The following is a 25,803-nucleotide window of genomic DNA, read 5'->3' as shown; positions in this document are numbered from 1 at the left end:
GCAGGCATAACATGTGGACTTGAGGTATCCTCATGTATGGCCGGATCAGCTTCCGGCGGATTAGCATTGATAGTTGGCTCTGGCAGGGCAAAATCATCCACGAGATTATCAAGATTTTTATCAAGATCCTCAGGAGTTTTCTCCGGTTCAACTTCACCGGTAGGGGCGCTGGTCTTGGCCTTCTTACTCAAACGAGCTTGAGCACTAATATTAAAACAAAGATTAGCATGGTCAACTGAGTTATGAAAGAGAAGGGAAGGCTACACACTTACCCAGGGACGGTTTTCAGTGGAGGCAACTGAGTGGTGGATGAACCGCCAGACGAATCAGAAGATGCCTGATAATTTGAATGAGATGAATTGAGAGGGCATCGGAAGAAACCTTTCAAAGGATAACGTTTTTCAGGAGAACAAGCAACCTCTGGACGACGTTTCCGGTTTGGGGTGTGAGGTAAACCGGAAGAAGTGTCCTGTTGACCACTGTGCCGGGTTGTGCGACGCCCTTCGGTTTGATGTGTCTTCAAAGAAAGTTTTTGATCCAAATGAGCAACAGGGTGAGAGCATTTCACTTTCCGAACTGCACGGCGAAATCGTTGAACCGGCACAAGTTCTGAGTCAGAAGAAAGACAACTTACCTCAATATGATCTGCAAGGCTGGCCTCCGCATCATCCTGGGAGTAATCATTATCAGTAAAATATAAGGATAGAAGTCAAGGGAGTCAAACTTTACCTCTTCAGCCGAGTCATCGACATGTTCTGGTGGCTCTGAAGACTCAGCGGTTTTCTTTTTGGCAGCTTTCTTGATGACCTTGGTCTTACCACGAGGAGCCTTAGCCACTTTGTCTTGAGTTTTCTTTTTCCAAAAAGAGCTACTGGCCTATGGGATTGCACAAAAGTATTATTATAGAAGTGTCAAAGCGGAGAAGAATAAGGAAAAGTACAAGGTTAAAATATTTACCCCTGGCAGTTTGTTGGAGGCGTAAAAAGGACGAAGACCAATTTGAGTACATACGGCGAGCGGTTCGTCGAGTATTTTCTTTACACTTTCACTGACTTCATCGTCCGTCAGTTCTATTGAGTTAAACCGTTGAGGATCATTGGTGCTGCCGGTGTATTCAAACATCAATCCGGGCCGGCGGCTTAAAGGGAGAATGCACCATGAAATCCAGCAACGGACGAGATCAACACCAGTTAAACCGTTGGCAAGGAGAGCCTGGAGTTTGGCGAGTTGAGATGCATAAGCTGGTCGGTCTTTGGCAGGCAATCTCTGAGGTAAGGGGTGATTATTGTTGAGTCGGTGCGGACGGTAGCCCAGTAGAGGATTCTCTTCAACAGGGGCAGTATTTTGACAGTAGAACCAAGTGAGGTTCCAGTCTTTTGGATGGCTGTGAAGTTTTGCGTGAGGAAAATCAACCTCTTTCCTCTTTTGAATCGACACACCGCCAAGTTCAGTATTAGGTCCATCAGAAAATTCCGTTCGGCGGTTTAAGTGAAAGAGATCTAGAAAGAGATTGACAGTGGGTTCTTCTTACAGATAAACCTCACAGAATACTTGGAAGTTGCATATGTTGGACACAGAATTTGGTCCAATATCTTGAGGATGAAGTTGGAGCCTGGCAAGAACATCCCGGAAAATTTTTGATCCGGGAGGACTGAAACCTTGAGCTAAATGCTGCAAGAATACAATCACTTCTCCATCTTGAGGTTCAGGGGGGGCATTCAGGGCCAGGAACTCGCCAACGGAGGACAATTTTTGAGGCTAAAGCGCCGGTGGTGACATATTCATTGATTTGCATTTCTGTGATCTGAGACGGAACCCAGTTGGAAGCAGCAAATTGTTTCTTCATCTTACAAAGTCTGCAAAAGGAAAATGGATGGTTTACGATTGGCGGTTCGTATCTGTTTGTCAAAATGTTAAACCAACAATTCAAGGTATACGTATGAAGTGAACCGGGCATGGCTATTCAAAGTCTAGATGGTGGTTTAAGAGAGGGCTAATGACATACGACGAATTATCAACACTAAAGGATAAACCGCCCTTTGGAGGCAGAACCCCAAGCTGGAAATTTATTAAGTATGGAACAAACAGGTTTAACAAGTTGCAATTATTATTTTGGATCAAACGGTCGCTCTGGAAGGAAAAATTTCTAGACCTAAAACAGTGCAGAGAAGTTCATACACTCAAAGAGAGCTTCCAAACAATGGAAATGAGATCTATTTTTATGCAAGATAAGCGCAAACAATTGCTGCAGCAGTTCTACATTGTTTTTACAATCTAAACAGGGTATTGGAGGTGAAAACTAACAAGGGTCTGCATCGGGCAGCGATGACCGCCGACAAACTCAACAAAAAGTTCCAATGCAGATCTGAGAAGGGGAAGGTGAAGAACTCACGGATGTGGACGAGCTGCGGAGGTTCGCCGTCGATTTCTGGTCAGAGTCAGGTCGATGCAGCGGCCTGAGTCGGTGCGGACTGGAAGATCAACGACGGCGGCGGCGGCGATACTTGAGGTCTTCGGGTCGCGAGGAGGAAGACGATGCGGTTTGGAAAGGGAGAAAATGGAAGGCGCCCCGGTTTTATTTATAAGGAAGTGGGATAAAACGGCAGGCGAAAAAATTGAGGAATCGGAGGCGGAAAAAGAGGATGCAGCTATCGCCTCGATCTTCGGGAATTAATTAAAGAGAAGGGAATCTTTATAAAACTTTTTTATACAGGAATGACGTCACAATGATTTACTACAGTAACAAAAGATGACGTCATGGCGACTCGTCAAAGTTCACAGGGAGAAGACAATATGGCGGTTTACGAGAATTGCCAGAAGTTCAAGGATTGAAGACTGACATGAACAGGTTCAAATCAATCTGGGGCCTAATGTTGAAGATATAACCACTGAGGGTAAACCGCCCAGGAGGGGCCGGTTCACCTTCAGTTATATTGAAGCCTAAGGAAACCCAGAAGATGGCGCTTTACGGATGAAGCTTAGAGGCCCAGAGCCCACAGGCGGTTTAGGGCCCATGATAGTAAACCGCCATGATTGTATAAACTTGCATTGTAAGATAAGAAAGAAGAGACCGAGGCGGACACTTGTATTAGCCAGCCTCGGGACTCCGTAGGCTGGCCGAGATCCTCCTGAATATATAAAGGGGTGACCCGGTGACGGTTCAGGGACAGGAAACAACAACTCGAAGCCAGACAAAGCGGATTCGCTCCCTGGTCTTCGAAACCCCAGCAATACCAATCACAACTAGACGTAGGCTTTTACCTTCATCGAAGGGGCCGAACTAGTATAAACTCTCGTGTCCCTTTGTCCGGTTTAACCCCTTCAAGATAACCCGTAGTGATGGCTCCACGACTAAGTCCTTCCATGAGGACATCTGCCGTGACAATTCCACGACACACCGCAAAAGAGTATTACATCGAATAGATCTCCAAGAACATCGAGGAGAACTTTGTATTGAAGATCAAAGAGAGAGAAGAAGCCATCTAGCTAATAACTATGGACCCGAAGGTCTATGGTAAACTACTCACGTTTCATCGGAGAGGCTATGGTGTTGATGTAGAAGCCCTCCGTGATCGATTCCCCCTCCGGCAGATCGCCGGAAAAGGCCCCAAGATGGGATCTCACGGGTATAGAAGGTTGTGGTGGTGGAAAAGTGGTTTCGTGGCTCCCCTAACGTTTTTAGGGTATAAGAGTATATATAGGCGAAAGAAGTACGTCGGTGAGCTCCGTGGGTCCCATGAGGGTGGGGGCGCGCCTACCCCCTGGGCGCGCCCTCATATCTCGTGGACGCCTCATGAAGTTCCAGACTTCCAATCCAAGTCTCCCGGTTTGCTTTCGGTCCAAGAAAGATCATCGCGAAGGTTTCATTCCATTTGGATTCCATTTGGTATTCCTTTTCTGCGAAACACTGAAATAGGCAAAAAAAACTAGCACTGGGCCTCCAGTTTGTAGGTTAGTCCCAGAAATAATATGAAAGAGCATATTAAAGCCCATTAAACATCCAAAATAGATAATATAATAGCATGGAACAATCAAAAATTATAGATACGTTGGAGAGGTATCACATCTTGCAGTTTGCGGGTCTCCTGGACGATAAAGGACTACTTCTCTGCGGACTGTCGCCGCGCCTTCTGCTTCACCGGATGCACATTCGGGCACGCCCTTAGGTGATGCTCGATTATCCCCCTCGGGACCCCAACCAGCTACTTGGGCTCCCAGGCGAATACCTCCTTATTCGCACGCAGGAAGTTCACCAACGCCTCTTCTTGGTTCGGGGCGAGGTCGACACCTATAGTGAGGGTGACTCCTGAGGCCCTGTCCTCGTTGACTGGCACCTGCTTCGTCTTGGCCTGATCTTGGGCGAACAATTGCTTCTTCTTCACCGGCGCAGCCCCTTGAGTCCCAGGTGTTGCTTCACCTGCGGGGTGCGCCGCCGCCGCGGCCCTGAAGGCGAGCTTGAGGGCCATCAGGGCCTCCTTGGTGTCTCCAGCCACGGTGAGGACGTCGTTGCTCCCTGGCATCTTCATGAGGTTGTATGCAGGGTGAGTTGCTGCCATGAAATGAGACAGGGCTAGGTACACAGGGATGGCGTTGTACGGGAGGCCGATGCGAGCGATCTTGAAGTCGATAAGCTCGGTGCGGTAGTTGTCACGAGTACCGAAGGAGACTGGGAGGCGGATCTGCCCTAGGGGGCTGGTGGAACCGCCGCCAACTCCAGAGAAGGGCTTGCTGTAACGGAGCCGGCCGTGGGTATGTGGAGCAAGCCGAAAGCTTCCACGAAGAGCATGTTGAGGCCAGCCCCACCATCGATGAGGGTCATGGTTACCGCCACGTTGCAGATGGTGGGTGTGGAAAGCATCGGGAGCACGCTCGAGCCAGCGTTGGTCGCCGGATGGTCCCTTGAGTCAAAGGTGAGGTTGGCCTTGGGCGCCGCCCATCCCGGGGGAGGTCCCTGCTGCACAGACGCGGCACCCATTTGGCGGAAGAACTGCTTGACGTGGCGATCTAAGGGCGGTGCCTGCGAGCCGCCGAGGATGGCTGCAATGGCGAGGGGCGCTGGTGCTGCGGAGCGTGTGACGAAGAGACCGCACAGCTCTTCCCAGGGGGCCACCGAGGATCCTGGCAGGATGAGCAGCCAGGCGCGCGGCATGCCAGCCTGGGCCATGGAGAACCAGTTGTCCATGACCCTGTCACCTCCTCCGGCTTCCCGAACGGCCTCCTCGTACACCAGCAGGAAGGCGGCTAGATCCCCGCGCCATCGTAGCGAGGTGGCATATCCGACTTGAACTTGTGCGGCCACTGCACCTGTCGTAAGGCGGGGGTGAAGGCCCGGAGGCCCATGGTGCCTCCGTGCGCGCCCGTCGATCCAGCCGGTGGGGTGGCGCCTGCCATGAGGGTTGAATGGAGAGACGAAGCGCGGGGAGGGGCGGAATGAGCGGAGAGGCGGAGCTCCGGCGCACCCCTACCTGGCGCGCCAACTGTCGGATTACGGATTCCGGCAAACCCTTGTGAGGTTCAAACTCTGGGGTGCGCACGAAGAACACTCTCTTCCTAGCTCGCTCGCTCAATGATCTCACGGCCTAGCTCGACGGACCCAAAGAACAAGAGACACGAGGGTTTATACTGGTTTGGGCCACCTTGCGGTGTAATACCCTACTCCAATTTGTGGGTGGATTGACTTGAGGGGCTGAGGATGAAATAGTACAATGGATGAACAGCCTCGGGGGGTGAGGTGTTCTTGAGCGAGATGAACTGGTGAGCCCGTCAGGGTGGAATGAATCCGATCCCACTCTACGGTGGTGGCTAAGTCCTATTTATAGTGGCCTTGGTCCTCTTCCCAAATGTTTAGGCGGGAAGGAATCCCACAATGGCTAAGTTTGAAGGGGGAAACTAGTACAAGCTATCCTGACAAAAGTAGTCTTCGCCTGCCAAAGGCTCTGGTGGTGATGCTGCTGTGGGCTCCGTGATGACCTCCGTCATGCCGTCCTGGCGGTCTTGGTCTTGTTGCACCGATATGGAAACCTTTGCCTGATGCCTCGGGACCTCGCGCCTGCGCTTTCCTCCTTAGCACCAAAGAGGAAACTGGTACACTGCGCCCGCTGGCGCCCGCCTAGCCTTGGTCGTCATGGCTCACGTCACGTGAACCTCGCGAGATGCCCCTTGCATAGATATCTCCGCTCCTCAGGAGCCGGCCTAGTGAGGCCATGATACTTCCATTTTGCATCATGCTTTTATATCAATATTTATTGCACTATGGGCTATTATTTCACATTATGTCACAATACTTATGGCTATTCTCTCTTATTTTACATGGTTTACATAAGGAGGGAGAATGCCGGCAGCTGGAATTCTGGGCTGGAAAAGGAGCAAATATTAGAGACCTATTCTGCACAACTCCAAAAGTCCTGAAACTCCACGGAGTACCTTATAATAAATAATGAAAAATACTCGCCAAAGATGAAGACCAGGGGGCCCACACCCTTCTCACGAGGGTGGGGGGCGCCCCCCCTAGGGTGCGCCCCCCTACCTCGTGGGCCCCCTAATGGCTCTCCGATGAACATCTCCTATATGAAGTCTTTCGTCGATAAAAAAAATTAGAAGCAACCTTTCGGGACGAAACTCCGCCGCCACGAGGCGGAACCTTGGCGGATCCAATCTAGAGCTCCGGCAGAGCTGTTCTGCCAGGGAAACTTCCCTCCTAGAGGGGGAAATCATCGCCATCGTCATCACCAACGCTCCTCTCATTACGAGAGGGCAATCTCCATCAACATCTTCATCAGCACTATCTCATCTCAAAACCCTAGTTCATCTCTTGTATCCAATTCTTGTCTCCAAGTCCGGGATTGGTGCTAGTAGGTTGCTAGTAGTGTTAATTACTCCTTGTAGTTGATGCTAATTGGTTTAATTGGTGGAAGATCATATGTTCAGATCCTATATGCATATTAATACCCCTCTGATTATGAACATGTTTATGCTTTGTGAGTAGTTATGTTTGTTCCTGAGGACAAGGGAGAAGTCTTGCTATTAGTAGTCATGTGAATTTGGTATCCGTTCGATATTTTGATGAGATGTATGTTGTCTAGCCTCCAGTGGTGTTATGTGAACGTCGACTACATAACACTTCACCATTATTTGGGCCTAGAGGAAGGCATTGGGAAGTAATAAGTAGATGATGGGTTGCTAGAGTGACAGAAGCTTAAACCCTAGTTTATGCATTGCTTCGTAAGGGGCTGATTTGGATCCGTATGTTTCATGCTATGGTTAGGTTTACCTTAATACTTTTGTTGTAGTTGCGCATGCTTGCAATAGAGGTTAATCATAAGTGGGATGCTTGTTCAAGTAAGAACAGCACCCAAGCATCGGTCCACCCACATGTCAAATTATCAAAGTACCGAACGCGAATCATATGAACATGATGAAAACTAGCTTGACGATATTCCCATGTGTCCTCGGGAGCGCTTTTCCTTATATAAGAGTTTGTCCAGGCTTGTCCTTTGCTACAAAAAGGATTGGGCCACCTTGCTGCACTTTATTTACTTTTGTTATTTGTTGCTCGTTACAAATTATCTCATCACAAAACTATCTGTTACCACGTATTTCAGTACTTGCAGAGAATACCGTGCTGAAAACCGTTTATCATTTCCTTCTGCTCCTCGTTGGGTTCGACAATCTTACTTATAGAAAGGACTACGATAGATCCCCTATACTTGTGGGTCATCAAGACTCTTTTCTGGCGCCGTTGCCGGGGAGTGAAGCGCCTTTGGTAGGTGGAATTTGGTAAGGAAAAATTTATATAGTATGCTGAAATTTACTGTCACTTGTTACTATGGAAAGTAATCCTCTGAGGGGCTTGTTCGGGGTATCTTCACCCCGACCAGTAGAGCAAAGAGTTGCTCCTCAACCTACTGAACCTATTGAAAATGAATATGAAAATGAAATTCCTTATGAGTATCCTTCGAGTATGATATAAAAACTGCTAGCTAATCCTTTTACAGGAGATGGAACAAAGCATCCTGATGAACACCTAATATATGTGGATGAAGTTTGTGGATTATTCAAGCTTGCAGGTATACCCGATGATATTGCTAAGAAGAAGGTCTTCCCTTTATCTTTGAAGGGAGACGCATTGGTATGGTATAGGCTATGTGATGATACGAGATCATGGAACTATAGAAGATTGAAATTGGAATTTCAGCAAAAGTATTACCCTATGCATCTTGTCCATCATGACCGCAATTCTATACTTATACTAATCCTAGACTCCCTAAAAATTCCCACGTTAATTAGTAATTACCAACCGTTTATCTGGTGGGACCAAGTAATTGCGGTGTAGATCGACTCACAAAATCCTAGACAAATAATGATTTTTTTGGTCGTTAAAACAGATGAGAAAAGAACTCCCGTGTCAATATCTATCTATAGCTGGGCTGAAAAAAAGTACATCTCACCCGTAAAAAGAGTACATCTCAACGGCCTCTCACGTACGTCAACCAATCATGTAACTAGACCAGAAACAAATCTAGCGAAATCCTAGGTTGCGAGCTTTCCACGCATCGGTCGTCCCTCACGACCTCAATCACCATGTCCTCTACCCCTCCGGCCCGGCAAACCACAATCCTACTGTCTCCGGTGCCCATCATCCTTCTCAAACCCACGCCGGCCTCTCCTAAGGCATCGGCTAGCTAATAGTTGAAACCCAATCACGTGATGCCACTTCCTGTACCACCGCTACAGAGTCTAGACTGCTATCCGGCCGTATTTTCATAGATGCGGACTCTGCTGTTGCTTGGCTCCAATTCCATGAAAACCCTCCTCTAAGGTAATATTAGTCTTAAATCTATTAATATAACTTCTTCTCTACTCTGATTAGATTACAGAAGCCTCCTAGGGAACATCGTTATGTTCAATCTGCAACCATAATATGGCCCAGTGTGGCTAAACCTAAAAGGTAAAGGGACGATTGAAAGTTTCCATGTGTATTACTTTGTGTTGCCTACAATTCTTAATTACCCACAAAAAGGCCTATTCCTTAATTTCTGTTAATTGTGCGTTTGGACAATTTCGACAAGATGATGATATATACATTGTGCAGACTGCAGATAGGTTGTGTACAAAGAAAATTTGGTGTTGTAGATGTTCATCTATCAGCACTGCTCCTGAATGATTTCTTAAAGAGGGAATAATAACATAAACTTAGCCTGTAGTGGGATCATGAGGTATACAAACAAAGTCAGTTACTGTACCATGTTTGAATCAACAAAATTTGCATATTCATTCGTATCATAGTGAGTTTAGAGATCCTCACCATCGAGGTTCATGCAAGCCTGAAGATGGTAGAACTTGAACGTTAGGAAAAAAAGGATGGATACGGTGGATCTATTGTTATCAGAAGAGAGGTTGTTCTACTATTGCATTGAAGAGTATATATTCGGTAGCTATTACTCTTTGTTCAGCTAATACCACAGTTAAGTGATTGTTTCTTTCTTTTTGAGATAATAGTGTTCATAATCTTCTTTCGAAGATCAGTAGTCCGACTTTAAAACGGTTGTCCATATAGTTGAGTTAAGCTGGCTTCATGGAGTACTCGAGTTCAAATGTCTTTATTTACATATTCCCTTTGTTGTCTCCCTCCGTTCCATGATAGGTGCCGCACAGTTTCAAACTAGAGTCCCAATTTAGGTATGTCAAAGGACGTACTCAAGCATCACATTGTATAACTTGATCAGAAAGGGTATTCATGCAATTGCATCCATGAAATACGTATTTTGTTCGGTTCAATTTTAATAGTATATATGACACTGAGATTTGTTCATATGCTTTTAAGCAGTACTCTAGCTGAATAGTGCTAATTTTGCTGACTATAATTACTAAATAAGGTCTGAAATTTGGCTACAGGCTCGAGTCCTATGGGCAACGCATCCTCCTCCACCTTTTCTCTCTTCGACGTCGTTGCTCCTCTTCAGGCCGTTAGTGAAGGTAAGGAAAGAAAATTCCTCCTATATTTTTCTCTCTGTTTATAACTCATGTCCCACTGTTGGATTATACAGGCTGAGGAGCTAGATTGAGTTTATTGGGATGTACAATATGGCGGCAAGCACATTGGCTGCCGGAGACAAAAATAATTCACCCACTGTTGTTTTGTTGGACTGCTCTTTCTTCAAAGACGGTATCATTATCCTTCAGATCATTCTATTTCTAATTGATTTGGTTCATGTATTGATAAAAGGATTTTTTAAGGGGAAAGTGAGTTTTACATATGAATGTCGATCATATTAGAACCACTACAAAAGGTGCTTCAACAATGTCAGGAAAGGCCACAAATGCACAAGGCGTCCGGGTACTCTTGCCTGATTTTCAAACTCATGTGTTGCGCAATTGCTGTCTTCTAACGATAATAGGTAATAGAAGACCAAGATGCAAATCCTACCAACAGATGACTTCAAACCACAGAGCACAGTCCGTCTCCATTTGCTGATTAGTCGAGTTACTTACCTCCCATCACAGAGCTTTCATGTCTGCTTCCTGAGCATCAGCACAAACATATCATCTCTCCCCCGTACAGCATATCACTACTCCCATGCTGTCCCATTGACTATTTGAGGGCATGAATAATTGGTTAGAATAAGAATATGTCTTGCGTTCTATATTTGCAGTATATTGTGATCATTATTTTGTAGCTAGCTGATTGCTACATATACATGCTAAATAGTTGATGTAATTTTCTATTGAAAATATAAGAGAAATTAGAAGTAAGAATATATATCTATAATTTTATACATTAGCAACATCCAAATTTGTATTTGAGCTCATGAACAACTATTTTAGATCAATCTGCAATACCTCTCTTTTGATTGAACAAGTGATAAATTGTTGTGTTGCATAAGTTCTACGTCTTTAAAAGTATAAGGAACTTTTTGCCCCCTTTGTCCGTTCAAGAGTATATTCAGCAGAAAATATTTTGAATAGGCCATGGGATTGTGGCTGTACTTTGATCTTTTATTATAAATAAAAGCATATATATATATGTGTGTGTGTGTGTGTGTGTGTGTGTGTGTGTGTATGTGAAAAGTTTATAGTGCATATAATTATTTTAGGCCTGATAAGACTTTTTCCGTTTTTACAATTTAATAAGGCATATGCAAAATATGGCATGGTGTTGTTGATGTAGTGGAAGCACACCGAGCACATATTTTTTGATAAAAAAAACTTATCTACATATATGTTTATGATTTTTTTCTTCATTATATTGAAATATTCTGAGCCATATGGAGTGCAAATATATTGCTTCCAACGTTCAAGTTGACAAAAATGACAACAAAAGATATAAATCAAACACCCCTTTGAGTTTGACAAAATCCTAATTTTGCCTTACACGTAAATATTGATACTACTGTTTGACTGCGGACTATTATTATTTGCATGTTACACAAAAACCGAATGTGTGACGTAAATATATGAAATAATACACTATAAAAGATGTACTCATTTGTCCGTTTCTTAAGATACAAACAAGAATATTTCTTACTAAAGTTTTGAAGTTCCGGAGCTTACATATACATTTTTTGGAAACTTTTGAATGTGGTCTCTTTCTTTTGTAACTAAGCGCAAATTTGGATTCCACACAGTATCATGATATATTAGTGTCATTGGGTTTTAGATAGTCAATTTGGCAAGCACACATGATTTTGACTCGCTCAAAGTTGACCATGAATTTGGCAAGCTCAAAGTTGCCTATGTTACCTAATTATTTAAAAAGAATAAGTCTGGGATCTAGGATAATAAATTTGTAAATATACAATGGAACAGGAATATTCACATGTTTTTGTGGATACATGTTTTGTTTAATTAATAGTGTGAGAATAGATCTACAAAATAGTTCCTAGAAATATAACAATACAATTCATTATTACTTTATCATCATTGGTAAATCCTACATATATGTAAATTATCTTCTCAGGAATTCATCAAAAATACCATTTCATTTTACTACCTGCCAGAAGCAACGGCAAAATGTAGGTAAGATATAATTTTCTTGCATATAGCTTGAGTCCCTTTCTCTGATTTTTTTTCGGGTGAGTTCTCTGAATTTTTTACAGCCACGTACTACTACACTTGCTTTGCACGTGTTCTGGAAACGATTTGACTATCCTACTATACTCTGCATGTTTGTATTCCCTCCACATATTCACAAAAATATTGAATGATACTTCACATAGAAGCCGATCCTTGACACTTTACAGAGGTTGGTCTGTACGGGTTGCTCAAGGTTTTGTTGTTGGCAGGGGATCATTGGTCATGTGTCCGTTGTTCAAAAGGTAATAATTTCTCACCATGATATTGAATATAGAAATATATACATTTTGGCTCTATGACTTGCAGTGAGAACTATAATTTATTCTGAAGAGTAATTTCCAAACTTATATTGACATATTCTTTTTCTGTACTCATGGAAAAGTATTTGCACACAAGAAATGCTACTAAAATGTGGATATAACTGTTCATAATCACAGGTAATTTCTGGAAAAATATTGCATGCGACAAAAATGTTAATCGAAGTTCAGCTTAGATACGTCTACCTAAAATAGGCTAGCCCGTGCGGACGCACGGGTTGACGACTAGTATATATAATTTTTGGCCTCGCGAAGGAGAAAGCATCGCTCAAGCTTGGGGGGGGGGGGCTTAAATCAATGTTATATTCATGCCCCAATCATGAGCTCCCAAGACAAACAATTCTTCGAAAAATTTATGCTCGGCTTTATGAAAATAATCGCACCATGTTCGATACTTCTTGTGCTGGCTCTTTTATGATGAAGACTATTGGATTTAGATGGGATTTATTGGATAGAATTAAACACAACTCTGAAGATTGGGACCTCGACAATGGTAAGGAGTCAGGTATGACACCTAAGTTTGATTGTGTTAAATCTTTTATGGATACCGATATTTTCCGTAAGTTCAGCACTAAATATGGACTTGATTCTGAGATAGTAGCTTCTTTCTGTGAATCTTTTGCTACTTATGTTGATCTCCCTAAGGAGAAGTGGTTTAAATATCATCCTCCCATGGAAGTAAAAGTGGCTGCACCTATTAAAGTTGAAGAAAAGACAATTACTTATAATGATCCTATTGTTCCTACTTCTTATGTTGAGAAACCACCTTTCCCTGTTAGGATAAAGGATCATGCTAAACCTTCAACTATGGTTCATAAAAGAAATATTAAAACATATACACCTCCTGAGCAAGTTAAAGTTGAACCTAAAATTGCTATTGTTAAAGATCTCTTGTCTGATAATATAGATGGCCATGTTATTTATTTCTGTGATGAAACTGCTAGAATTGCTAAACCCCGTGATACAGATAAACCTAGACCGGTGGTAGGTATGCCTGTTATTTCTGTTAAAATACGAGATCATTGTTATCATGGCTTATGTGATATGGGTGCTAGTGCTAGTGCAATACCTATTGACTTATACAACGAAATTATGCATGACATTGCACCTATTGAGTTAGAAGATATTGATGTCACAATTAAACTTGCTAATAGAGATACTATTTCACCAATGGGAATTGTGAGAGATGTTGAAGTGAGAGTCTTGTGTGGGGAAACTAAATATCCTGCTGATTTTCTTGTTCTTGGTTCCCCACAAGATAGCTTTTGTCCCATTATATTTGGTAGACCCTTCTTAAATATTGTTAATGCTAAGATAGACTGCGAAAAGAATGTTGTTACTATTGGCTTAGATGATATGACTCATGAGTTTAATTTCTCTAGATTTAGTAAACAACACCATGAAGAAGAATTGCCTAGTAATGATGAAATTATTGGTCTTGCTTCTATTGTCGTACCTCCTAATGATCCTTTAGAACAATATTTGCTAGACCATGAGAATGATATGTTTATGAATGAAAGAAGGGAAATAGATGAAGTATTCTTTAAACAGGAACCTATGCTGAAACACAATTTGCCTGTTGAAATCCTAGGGGATCCTCCTCCACCTAAGGGTGATCCCATGTTTGAGCTTAAACCGTTGCCTGATAATCTTAAATATGCTTATCTTGATGAAAAGAAGATATATCCTGTTATTATTAGTGCTAACCTTTCAGAGCATGAATAAGAAAGATTATTGAAAACTCTAAAGAAGCACCGTGCTGCTATTGGATATACTCTTGATGATCTTAAGGGCATTAGTCCCACTCTATGTCAACATAAAATAAATTTGGAAGCAGATGCCAAACCAGTTCGTGATCCTCAATGACGTTTGAATCCTAAAATGAAAGAAGTGGTAAGAAAAGAAATACTAAAGCTTCTGGAGGATGGTATAATTTATCTCGTTGCTGATAGTCAGTGGGTAAGTCCTGTTCATTGTGTCCCTAAGAAGGGAGGTATTACTGTTGTTCCTAATGATAAAGATGAATTGATTCCACAAAGAATTATTACAGGTTATAGGATGGTAATTGATTTCCGCAAATTAGATAAGGCTACTAAGAAAGATCATTACCCCTTACCTTTTATCGATCAAATGATAGAAAGATTATGCAAACATACACATTACTTCTTTCTAGATGGTTATTCTGGTTTCTCTCAAATACCTGTGTCGGCTAAAGATCAATCAAAGACTACTTTTACATGCCCTTTTGGTACTTTTGCTTATAGACGTATGCCTTTTGGTTTATGTAATGCACCTGCTACCTTTCAAAGATGCATGATGGCTATATTCTCTGACTTTTGTGAAAATATTTGTGAGGTTTTCATGGACGACTTTTCCGTCTATGGATCTTCTTTTGATGATTGCTTGTGCAATCTTGATCGAGTTTTGCATAGATGTGAAGAAACTAATCTTGTCTTGAATTGGGAAAAGTGCCACTTTATGGTTAATGAAGGTATTGTGCTGGGGCATAAAGTTTCTGAAAGAGATATTGAAGTTGATAAAGCCAAGGTTGATGTTATTGAAAAGATGTCATGTCCCAAGGACATCAAAGGTATAAGAAGTTTCCTTGGTCACGCCGGATTTTATAGGAGGTTCATTAAGGACTTCTCAAAAATTTCTCGGCCTCTGACTAATTTATTACAAAAAGATATACCATTTGTCTTTGATGATGATTGTGTAGAAGCATTTGAAATACTTAAGAAAGCATTACTCTCTGTACCTATTGTTCAGCCACCTGATTGGAATTTACCCTTTGAAATTATGTGTGATGCTAGCGATTATGCTGTAGGTGATGTTCTAGGGCAAAGAGTTGATAAGAAATTAAATGTTATTCATTATGCTAGTAAGACTCTAGACAATGCTCAAATAAATTATGCTACTACTGAAAAAGTACTTTTAGCAGTTGTATTTGCTTGTGATAAGTTTAGACCTTATATTTTTGATTCTAAAGTAACTATCCACACTGATCATGCTGCTATTAAATATCTTATGGAGAAGAAAGATGCTAAACCTAGACTTATTAGATGGGTTCTCTTGCTACAAGAATTTGATTTGCATATTGTTGATAGAAAAGGAGCTGAGAACCCCGTTGCAGACAACTTATCTAGGTTAGAGAATGTTCTTGATGACCCACTACCTATTGATGATAGCTTTGCTGATGAACAATTAAATGTCATAAGTACTTCTCGTAGTACCCCTTGGTATGCTGATTATGCTAATTACATAGTTGCTAAATTTATACCACCTAGCTTCACATACCAATGAAAGAAAAAGTTCTTCTATGATTTGAGACATTACTTTTGGGATGACCCAAATCTTTATAAAGGAGTAGATGGTGTTATTATACGTTGTGTCCCTGAGCATGAACAGGAATAGATCCTACGCAAGTGCCACTCCGAAACTTATGGAGGACACCACGCGGGAGATAGAACTACACATAAGGTATTGCAATCCGGTTTTCATTGGCCTACTCTCTTCAAGGATGCCCGTAAGTTTGTCCTTTCTTGTGATGAATGTCAAAGAATTGGTAATATTAGTAGACGTCAAGAAATGCCTATGAATTATTCACTTGTTATTGAACCGTTTGATGTTTGGGGCTTTGATTATATGGGACCTTTTCCTGCCTCTAATGGATATACACATATTTTAGTTGCTGTTGATTATGTTACTTAGTGGGTAGAAGCTATTCCAACTAGTAGTGCCAATGATAACACTTCTATTAAAATTCTTAAAGAAGTTATTTTTCCTAGGTTTGGAGTCCCTAGATATTTAATGACTGATGGTGGTTCACATTTTATTCATGGTGCTTTCCGTAAAATGCTTGCTAAATATGACATCAATCATAGAATTGCATCTCCGTATCACCCACAGTCTAGTGGTCAAGTAGAATTGAGTAATAGAGAACTCAAGTTAATTTTGCAAAAGACTGTCAATAGGTCTAGAAAGAATTGGTCCAAGAAACTTGATGATGCATTACGGGCCTATAGAACTGCATATAAAAATCCTATGGATATGTCTCCGTATAAAATGGTATATGGAAAAGCATGTCACTTACCTCTCGGACTAGAACATAAGGCATATTGGGCTATCAAAGAGCTCAACTATGATTTCAAACTTGCCGGTGAAAAGAGGTTATTTGATATTAGCTCACTTGTGTTGGGAAACGTAGTAATTTCAAAAAAATTCCTACGCACATGCAAGATCATGGTGATGCATAGCAACGAGAGGGGAGAGTGTTGTCTACGTACCCTCATAGACCGAAAGCGGAAGCGTTAGCACAACGCGGTTTATGTAGTCGTACGTCTTCACGGCCCGACCGATCAAGCACCGAAACTACGACACCTCCGAGTTTTAGCACACGTTCAGCTCGATGACGATCCCCGGACTCCGATCCAGCAGAATGTCGGGGAAGAGTTCCGTCAGCACGACGGCGTGGTGACGATCTTGATGTTCTACCGTCGCAGGGCTTCGCCTAAGCACCGCTACAATATTATCGAGGATTATGGTGGAGGAGGGCACCGCACACGGCTAATAGATCTCAAGGATCAATTGTTGTGTCTAGAGGTGCCCCCTGCCCCCGTATATAAAGGAGCAAGGGGGAGGGGTGGCCGGCCAGGAGGAGGCGCGCCAGGGAGGAGTCCTACTCCTACCGGGAGTAGGACTCTCCCTCCTTTCCTTGTCCAACTAGGAGAGGGGAAGGAAGGGAGAGAGGAGAGAAAGGAAAGGGGGGCGCCGCCCCTCCCTCCTTGTCCAATTCGGACTAGAGGGGGAGGGGGCGCGCAGCCTGCCCTGGCCGCCCCTCTTCTGCTCCACTTTGGGCCCATGAGGCCCATTAACCCCCGGGGGGGTTCCGGTAACCCCCGGGTACTCCGTTTTATATCCGATAACTCCCGGAACCATTCCTGTGTCCGAATATAGTCGTACAATATATCAATTTTAATGTCTCGACTATTTCGAGACTCCTCGTTATGTCCGTGATCACATCCGGGACTCCGAACAACCTTTGTGTAGGATCGAAAGTATGTCTAGAGGGGGGGTGATTAGACTACTTGACCAAATAAAAACTTAACCTTTTCCAATTTTAGTTCTTGGCAGATTTTAGCTATTTTAGGACAAGTCAAGCAATCATCATACAATTCAAGCAAGCATGCAAAGAGTATATTGGCAGCGGAAAGTAAAGCATGCAACTTGCAAGAATATAAAGGGAAGGGTTTGGAGAATTCAAACGCTATTGGAGACACGGATGTTTTTCCCGTTGTTCGGATAGGTGGTGCTATCCTACATCCACGTTGATGGAGACTTCAACCCACGAAGGGTAACAGTTGCGCGAGTCCACACAGGGCTCCACCCAAGGGCAACGGTTGCGCGAGTCCACGAAGGGCTCCACCCACGAAGGGTCCACGAAGAAGCAACCACCCACAAAGGGTCCACGAAGAAGCAACCTTGTCTATCCCACCATGGCCATCGCCCACGAAGGACTTGCCTCACTAGCGGTAGATCTTCACGAAGTAGGCGATCTCCTTGCCCTTACAAACTCCTTGGTTCAACTCCGCAATCTTGTCGGAGGCTCCCAAGTGACACCTAGCCAATCTAGGAGACACCACTCTCCAAGAAGTAACAAATGGTGTGTAGGTAATGAACTCCTTGCTCTTGTGCTTCAAATGATAGTCTCCCCAACACTCAACTCTCTCTCATAGGATTTGGATTTGGTGGAAAGAAGATTTGAGTGGAAAGCAACTTGGGAAGGCTAGAGATCAAGATTCATATGGTAGGAATGGAATGTCTTGATCTCAACACATGAGTAGGTGGTTCTCTCTCAGAACAAATGAGTTGGAATGATGTGTGTGTTCTGATGGCTCTCTCACTTAATGAGAAAGAGGTGGAGGGGTATATATAGCCTCCACACAAAATTCAACCGCTACACAGTTTTCCAATCTCGGTGGGACCGAATCAATAAACTCGGTCTGACCGAAATAGTAAACCTAGTGACCGTTAGGAATTTCGGTGGGACTGACATGCAACTCGGTAGGACCGATTTGGTTAGGGTTTGGGCATAACGTAATCTCGGTGAGACCGATTACACAAAATCGGTGAGACCGAATTTGGTAATTAGCTAACCAGAGAGTTGGTCAGGCAAACTCGGTGGGACCGATTTGCTCTTTCGGTGAGACCGAGTGGAACTCGGTAAGACCGAAAAGTTACAAAGGGGAAACACTGAGTTTACGTTGCAATCTCGGTGGGACCGATTCGCTCTTTCAGTGGGACCGAAAAGTTACGAAAGGGAAACAGAGAGTTTGCAACCCCATCTCGGTGGGACCGAGATCCTTATCGGTAGAACCGAATTGCTAGGGTTGGCAGTGGCTAATGACAAGTGAAACTCGGTGGCGCCGGATAGGAAGAATCGGTAGGACCGAGTTTGGCTTAGAGTTTAGGTCATATGTGGATATGGGAAAGTAGTTGAGGGTTTTGGAGAATATCATTAAGCACATGAAGCAAGAGGCTCATTAAGCAACACCTCATCCCTCCTTAATAGTATTGGCCTTTCCTATGGACTCAATGTGATCTTGGATCACTAAAATATAAAATGAAGAGTCTTGAGCTTTTGAGCTTGAGCCAATCCATTTTCCTTAGCATTTTGAGGGTTCCACTTTCATATCCATGCCATGCCAATCATTGAGCTTTCCTGAAATAATCATCTTGGAATAGCATTAGCTCAATGAGCTATATGTTGTTATGAATTACCAAAACCACCTAGGGATAGTTGCACTTTCAATCTCCCCCTTTTTGGTAATTGATGGCAACATATAGATCAAAGCTTCGACAAAAGATAATAGGCATGAAATATATTGTCGCTTTGAGAAGTATGTGATAAGTAAGAGCTCCCCCTAAATTTGTGCATATTTTAAAATTTGCTTTGGACTGCAAATGCACAAAGAGTTAGAATCATGGGTTACTCTTCCATGTCACATACATCTTGGTGGAGCGCTCAAAATGATAAGATTGAAATGCATGCACTCATCACCAAGAATAGTGAATGATCACAAACGATAGATAGAATGATAATATTTAAGCAAGCATCAAGCAAACATTAAGTGTAGATTATGATCAAACACATGATCATCGATGTCTCACAAGCATAAGGACGTAGTATCAAGCACTCAAAAGCAGAAAAGGTTCGAAAAAAAACCACCAAATAAAACAAGAGAGAAAAGCAACACTCTCTCTCTCGAAGCCTATGATCTATACATCTTCTCCCCCTTTGGCAACAAGTTACCAAAAAGTTCCTAGAAAATGCATAGTGCTAAGTCGTCGCTCTGGCTTGATCTTCAGGTGGTGTGGAGTCCGGATCACTCCAAGGACGAAGGCTTCTGTAGATGTTGAAGTAGTCGCTGGAGTTGGAGCTGAAGTAGATGCTGGAGCTGAGGCTGTGGCTGGTGCATACGTTGTAGCTGTGGTGTCAGCAACTGGCAGTGCAGACGACCTCGGACCTCGTGGCACCCTCGCAAAAGCACGAGTCGTGGTCCTGCCTCTCCTCTCATTCATGTCCTCCTGGAGCTGCTCCACTGCAGACTGAACTTCGGTTACCTTGACATCCAAGTCATAGAACTTCTGTTCCATGATTCTCTCTAGGCTCTGCTGATTCTTAGTAAGGTTGGCCAGACTTTGCTCAATTCTCAGCGTGGATGCAATCAAGTAACTGAGCTGCTCTTGTTTGGTCTTCAAGAAGTACTCAGATGCCTCCGCTTGAGTAGGCATCCTGGCAGCTTTTTCCTTCTTCGCCTTCTCCTTCTTGGCAAATTCTTGGGCAGATGATGGCTCGTTCTCAGTCATAACAACTTCATTGTCCTCGAAATCTGGACAGATGGGCAGGTGTTCCTTATCCAACAAATATACGCCCGTGCCCATCTTGGAGTTGATGAGCTCCTGAATCTGAGGGGCATATCCACAGCTCCTCTTCTGATCTGCAGCTTTCCTCTTAACGGTTTCCACAATGGACTCATAACTTTGAATTTCTGAGGCACGTCAAAGACATGAAGCAAATTGATCGCATGACCTCTGATCATCTTGTGATCTCCAGACTTAGGCAACAGAGTGTGCCTTAGTATCCAATTGATAGTAGGCAATCCTGAGAGCAGATGATGCACTGAGCCAAACTTGAATGTGTCAAGAGCTTCATTGGGAATTTCCTTGTACATGTTGGACATGGAGTTGTGGTCCATCTTCTTCTTGGCATAGATATCCAAGTCCTCATCTTGCTCTTCTGGGGCATTGATGATCTGTGCCCACTCAGCCACTGTAGATTGGTACCTTGTACCCTCAGACATCCATGTAATCCTCCCATCTGGATAAAAGTGAGCTGTGGAGTAGAACTGCATGATGAGTTCATCGTTCCACTTTGTGAGCTTCTGCCCAACAAAGTCCTCTACTCCACACGCTCTGAAGCTGTCCTGAACTCCTGGGTAGTGCTCTTCATTCTCCTTGATGTAGGTCCAGTCGACCCATCTCATGTCACAAACGATTGGCTTCTTGTCAAGCAAAACAGTCTCATAAAAATCTTGTTGCTCCTTGGTGTGAAATCTGTAATCTACGGCAGTCCTTCTCCTAGAAGCATACGGATCTGCTTCTCTCCATTTCCTGAGCCCTGAATCTCTCCTGAGCTTCATATCCTCAGCCACAGGATGAGCATCATTGTGGTCTGGGATCTTGGGCTTGAGCTTTCGAAGGACACTCTCTTCCTCTTCTTCAGTAGCTTCAGGCACTGGGGCCTTGTTCTTTTCTGCAGCAGGTATACTCCTAGTGTTTCTCTTTGGTGCTGTCTTAGGCTTAGATGCAGCCTTGGGTGCTTCCTTGGGCTTGGATGCAGCTGTTCCTGACCTTATGGCATCTCCCATAAGTTTGGCTGCCTTGGGCGCTGGTGCAGCTGCCTCTTCTTCCTCCTCCTCTTCTACCATGATGGAGGCTCTCCCAAGCACTTTGGCTACAGTCTTCTTTACTCTCTCCTTCCTCTTCTTTCCCTCAGCTGCAACGGGCTCAATGGGAGCAGGCTTCTCAGTGGAGGCTCTAGCCTTTGACATGGGCTGCCTGCCTGCTGGCCTTTTGATTTTCAGGCCCGGCTTTGAGCCTTGAGCTGGCTCAGCTCTCTTGGAAGTGGCCTCTTCCTCTGCCACATAGTCCTCATCTTCAGAATCAGACGCTCTCTTCTTCCTTTGACGTGTGGCAGCCTTAGGCAGATTGCTGGGGGTGCTCCTGCTGCCTTCATCAGAAGAACTTGAGGGGCTAGTGCCCTCACTCATCACAACTTGCTGCTCAGACACATTCTGGCTGTCACTTTGATCAGACATGTTGCAAACTGACTGCTGACCCTGTGAATAGATTATGGATAAGATAGAGTGGATGAGCATCACAAAAAGCAGAGATTTTTGCAAAAGATTAATTCAAAAACTTAGTTTTAGTTTTCCACAGAAAGCATCTCGGATCTACCGATTTTCAAACTCGGTGACACCGAAGCAGTTTTGGCACCAGAACTGGTGAACTCGGTCAGCCCGAGTCAAAGTTCGGTGGCACCGAGACTGCTAGGGTTTCATAGAATTCTAAAATCGGTCGCACCGATAAGTTATTCTCAGTCAGACCGAGTTTCACTTGTGCAATGGCAAAAGCCAGATCGGTGGGACCGAGTTTTTCAACTCGGTGGGTCCGAGATGGTTTCGGCGGAAACCTAACCCTAAAATTTTCGAATTAAACCTAATCTACGAGTTCATTGACTGGATAGGAGTGTTTCAATCGTGGCAAGAATCAATATGATCACAATGTGCTAGGAATCAGATTGAGGAATAGCACAAAGATCAAGTCCATACCCTAGTTCGGCGTGGACTTGCTACGGCGGCAACGGCGGGGCAGAAATCTGTTGACGGCAGCGGAGACCAGCGACTGGAGGCTGCTGGCGGCGAGAAGACGATCCGGAGACCACGAAGGCAGAGCAGGCTATCGCGCGGGCGAGGAGGTTTTGGAGAAATTTCCAAAATTCTGCCCGTCAATATATATAGCCCGACCCTGTCGGTGTGACCGAGTGGAACAACTCGGTGGCACCGAGATGCAAAACTGTTGCAGTTATTGTAACTCGGTGTGATCGAAAAGTTCAAATCGGTTGGACCGAGATCGAAAACCTAGATCAACTTAATGAACTCGGTAGGACCGAAAATGGAGTATCGGTCAGACCGAGATTCATAAAGAGGTTTTGGAAGTTTAAGTCTATGACGAATCGGGGACTCCGAGCGCTCCTCACACAGAGTGGTTCGAATCTGACTTGATCAAATTTTGTGATGCAGCATGAATAGAGTTTGAGACGAGAAAAGCATAGATAGCTAGAGGAGGTTCTTAGGCATTCTTGTCCATCCACTTGGCAAAAGAAGATAAAGCCAAACAATCAAAGCGACAAGTGGATGTTCTCGAATGAGTAAAATATGCAATCAGCATGCTCACACAATAAGATGGCAAATGAAATATGTGGCAAAGCATGCACAACCAATTCTAGCATCTATCAAGCAATTTGCGATGACTAGGTCATCTATATATGAGTATATTGACTTAGGAGTCAAGTGAGAACACTTGATCGTAGGTCATACTCATCGTTTAAGCTCAAGTGGGGTTACCACTTTTACATAAAGCATTGTTTTGTTCACATCTTTAGAGTTGCTTTAGCTCAAGTCTTAGAGTAAAGCTCCCCCTAGATGTGATATCCCCCCTAAGAGGGATGAACTAACCTTGGGTTTTGTCGATGATGACTTCATGTAGATGTTGAAGATGTGGATGCTCAATGTTGATGTAGATCACTTGGAGCTATCCATTTGAGTGAATTGCACTTTCAATACCTACATGGGTTAGTCCCACAAGGAACAAACAAGGATATCCATAGACATAGAGTCATGCACACACAAGATGATGTCCATGAAAACTTTAGGTTACCTTGTCCCTTGTCTTACCAACAAGAGGGTTTGTGACTCCTTGAACTAGTGCAAGGTGTGGAAGTTGATTGCACTTGTTCTTGCCAAAATGATAAGAGTGAAGTATGTTGGCGGAGTCACCCTCAAGAACTCTCTAGTTCTTCTTCTTTTGGATCCACATCATCTTGATGGGAATCCTTGGAGTTGTAGTCGTACTTGATGAAGTGGAACTTGAAGTAGTCTTGGGAATCCACTTGACTAAGGTCTTAGGAGCTTCTTCAAATGCATCAATTTCCTCTTGAAGCTTGTCCTTGCCTTTTTGCTCGTAGTCTTGTGGTGGAAGATCATCTTGAGCTTGTGTCCCCTTGAAAGAAGTATACTTCTCTTGTTGAGGGACAAACTTTGTCTTGGGCTATTGATCTTCTTCCCATTCAACTCCATTGGCATTGAACTTTCGTTCAAAACCAACACCTTGATTCTTCCGGTGCATTCCTTGCTTGCGCACAATTTCCTCGAATTGCTTACTCCCGGCAAGGCTTTTGTACACTCCCTTCTCTATAATTCCCTTCAATAAGCTATTTTCTTGCTCAAGTGTAACTTGGCTAAGAGAATCATTAGTGGAATCAAGAGAACTACTAGAAGCAACAATATTGGATTTAGCATGATCATTGTTACTACTAGAGGAAGAATCTTTCTTGTTAGACTTGACTTGAGGCATGTAAGTGGATAAGAGTAAACGCTTGGCAATGTAAGAAGAACTTTTCTTGCGGAGATCATCATTGATTGCTTTTAAGAACTCATGCTCTTGCTCAAGATTGAGCTTTTCAAAGCGTAGTTTCTCATGAGCTCTTAAAAGTTCTCGATGATCTTCGAAGATAGTGTCATGAGCTAACTTAAGAGTTTTTAGTTCTTTAGTTAGAGCCTCAATCTTCTCCTTATCATTGTCATTCGTTTTATCTTGATTAGCATGATTAATTGTTCTTTCATCATAGTATTCATCACTAGAGTTGTCACCAATCAAATCATCACCTAACAAGTCATCTTCATCACTATTGAAATCAACATACTCGGGGTGTGTTACCTTAGGACCTTTGGCCATGAAGCATCTTCCAATTCCTTCATTTGGTGAGTCAAATATGTCGTAGGAGTTGGTTGACACAAGTGCTAGACCGGCAACACCTTAATCTTGAGTATCTTCGGAGTCGGAGTGATAACTTCTCTCGGAGTGGCTGTCGGAGTCGGAGCCGGATACCCATTCACCAACATGATCTTGATGTCTTCGTCTTGTGTAGCTCCTTGATGATTTTTCCTTCCTTTCCGAATCCTTGCTTCTCCGTGAGTATCTTCGTTCATAACGATCATCTCTACTCCTTCTCTCTCTTGGTGGTGATCCTTTGCTTCTTCTTTTTGGAGAATCTTCTCTTTTCTTGTAGGGAGCCGTACACTCATTGGAATAGTGTCCGGGTCTTCCACAATTGTAACAGTTTCGCTCTCGACTAGAAGATCTTTTGTCATTGTAAGACCTTGATTTGGAGCTTCTATCTTTGCTTCTACTCTTGTAGAACTTGTTGAAGTTCTTCACCGTTAAGCTCAATTCTTCATTGAAGTCTTGTTTCTCACTTGATGATGTAGGGGCTTCACATGAGGCTTTATAGGCACCACTTGATTTGTTGTGAAGTTCCTCTTTATCCTTAAGTGACATCTCATGAGCAACAATTCTTCCAATCACTTCCGTTGGCTTGAGATCTTTGTAATTGGGCATCATTTGGATCAATGTGCACACGGTATCATATTTTCCATCCAAGGCTCTTAGGATCTTCTTGATGATGAATTTATCGGTCATCACTTCACTTCCTAAGCCGGCAATCTCATTTGTGATGAGAGCAAGCCTAGAGTACATTTCAGCGATGCCTTCACCATCCTTCATCTTGAACTTGTCAAGTTGGCTTTGAAGCACATCCAACTTGGATTCCTTGACGGAGTCAGTACCTTCGTGCATATCAATCAAAGTGTCCCAAATTTCCTTTGCATTCTCAAGGCGGCTGATTTTGTTGAATTCTTCGGGGCACAATCCGTTGAAGAGAATATCACAAGCTTGAGCATTGTATTGCAACATCTTCAACTCGTCTGCGGTAGCTTCACGGTTTGGTTCTCTCCCATCAAAGAAGTCACCTTGCAAACCAACACACACAATAGCCCAAACAGCGGGGTTATGTCCAAGAATATGCATTTTCATTTTATGCTTCCAACTAGCAAAATTAGTACCATCAAAGTAAGGACCTCTACGGTGATAATTTCCCTCGCTAGACGCCATACTCTCCTAGGTTGTGAAACCAAGGCTATGACCACCAAAAGCTATGGAGATCAAGCAAATGGAGACCAAAGCTCTGATACCACTTGTAGGATCGAAAGTATGTCTAGAGGGGGGGTGATTA

The sequence above is a fragment of the Triticum urartu genome, chromosome 5A (genome assembly GCF_056163025.1).
Source record: "Triticum urartu cultivar PI428250 chromosome 5A, HENAU_Tu73, whole genome shotgun sequence".
Lineage (NCBI taxonomy): Eukaryota > Viridiplantae > Streptophyta > Magnoliopsida > Poales > Poaceae > Triticum > Triticum urartu.
The sequence above is the reverse complement of the archived record's forward strand: the minus strand, read 5'-3'. Positions refer to the sequence as shown.